Source organism: Diabrotica undecimpunctata, chromosome 7, assembly GCF_040954645.1.
Source record: "Diabrotica undecimpunctata isolate CICGRU chromosome 7, icDiaUnde3, whole genome shotgun sequence".
NCBI classification, from domain to species: domain Eukaryota; kingdom Metazoa; phylum Arthropoda; class Insecta; order Coleoptera; family Chrysomelidae; genus Diabrotica; species Diabrotica undecimpunctata.
The window spans coordinates 3,377,331-3,379,656 of record NC_092809.1 but is presented as its reverse complement, the minus strand read 5'-3'; positions in this window follow the sequence as shown (position 1 = coordinate 3,379,656).

Genomic DNA, 2,326 nt, shown 5'->3' with positions numbered 1-2,326 from the left:
CGCTAAAGAGAAAACAGAAGAAAAGGAAGTTGAGCATGTGTGTTAGGATGGCCTAAACGAGACTAGCTGCGCGTGTGTAGCTGAGGGTGGTTTTAGATGGTAGGTAGGGCATCATGGACGCACCTGAGGGCACGATTTCCAAGAGGAGAAATGCAATTAGGCCTATCCTTTTACTCTGAATTCATCACACGTCTTTAGAAGATTTTTACAGAGTCAACCAAAAATGGTTGATTTTTTAAACTTTTAATTCATAGTCAAATTTGATTCTTTTAATTAAGCAATAGTGTGGGGGAAAAATTTCACGTTTTAATTGCCTATTTGTCGTGTTTATAAAGTTCATATTAAAATTTTATTTAATTTTAGTTTGAATAAATCAGTTGATTAGATGGTACATTGGACGCCAAATCTGAAGAACCAGCGCACTAAATGGATTTCGATTACTTCCACACAAAAGTCGACACGCCCACTTATACTTTAAACCTTATTCTGGCTTACTGTCACTAGCGTAACTACTTATCAGTAACGATTGTACATGTACAGATGTAATTGTTTTTCTTGTGTCTGTAAAGTAATGTTAAAGTAAAAAGTGTAGATCCGTGATACCAGGACAAAGTCGTACCGGGTCACGAAGGTCATAAGGGCAATGAAAAAGCAGATGAATTGGCGAAACAAGGCTTATCAATGCCATTCATTGGACCGGAACCCTTCTGCGAAGTTGCAAAGACAGTAACAAGAACAGCAACAAGGAAGTAGATAGCTCACAAATCTCTGAAATGGTGACGGAATTTACCAGGACAAAGACAGGCAAAATAGTTTATTACAGAACAGTCACCAAAATTTACGGCAGACCTAATAAGCAAAGACAGAAAAATAGGCACTTAAAGCTGATAGGTTTATCAGATGATGACCCGTGCAGATTCTGTCACCTCAAAGAAGAAACAGCAGAGCATATTCTATGTCAGTGTGACAGTCTGGCAAATGTGCGTTTCTTTGCATTAGGAGAAAAAAATCCATCGGCAAATAGCTGTACGGAAGGTACAGTCTCGAAGCTATTAGACTTTATAAAAAGGGTCAGGCTTGAGAATATTATCTAGGACTAGAGGACCACAATAGATCTGAAAAGTTCGCAGTGGAATAGGCCAGAAGGTCACCTCTCTAAATATATCTATCATAAATGCGCGCCCTTGCTTCTTCATATTTGGCGACTACTGTAAGACCTCGTGACTTCCTCACAATTTATCCTGTATATTAAGAGTATTTGTCTATATACAATCATATATAAACACATCTGCTGTGGATTGTCTGACAAACACGTAATTTACGTATTTAGGAAAACGAATTATTGAAATATCGTTAAAGTAACGTATATCCTTACGGTACATAAAATCATCAATGTCAATAATCGAAGTAGCTGCTTCTAAAGTAAAACTTGTATTGTTGCTTACCAATAATTACTTATTGAATGTCATTTTCCCTAACGCATAAAGTAACATAACCTTATTGCTTAATTGAAAATACGAACTTTAAGATCTTTCCAGATAGAACGTCAAACCCTGAATTTCGTAATGCTGTGGATTTACTTGGCGGGTTTCCTCGAAATATTGATGAACAATCAAAAGTTAGTCAATTTGTGCGGATAAATTAAATTAGGAACTTTGTTTTGACTTTTTTAATGGAAGTTTTATGTAAGTTTTCTCTCGTGATATTTTAATGAGTTTCGTATCATTCTCATTATATGCTTTTTTATTTTAGGAGTTGTGAAAGGCGAAATATAAATTAATTAAAATTTATCGGAACAGACGGCAGGAAATAAGAGTTTGCATTCGAAGAAAATATATTTGGAATATTATTTTTATGACCCAAAAAGTTGTCCTTAATGCAATCTAAATGTTTGAGAAACATTAAATAAGAATAGGCGTGTTTCATCACTTTTAGAATTTACTGGTATTTTTCATCAAGGGTACTAAATTAAAATCTGAATGTGAATTTCAGAATTAAAACTATGAAAAAACTAAGTAAAAAAGAAATAAAATTTACTGCACTATTTACAGATTTGCTACCGAAACAACTTAAACTAAGAACACTATATAAATCTTGAGTGACCATAACTATTAGGATCATTGGTAGAACTTTTTTGAAACGTGAACTTGTATTATACTGCTTGGGTATAATTCATAGCTGTTGTTAAGATCCATTACTTCTATAATAACATTGTTCCTCTTTTAAATTTTAACTTATTTAACCCTTTAAGTATCTCTGGTATTACCCTTGTACCATACATTTTCGCCAGATTAAGATCAGATTTCTACCTATTTACATATATACC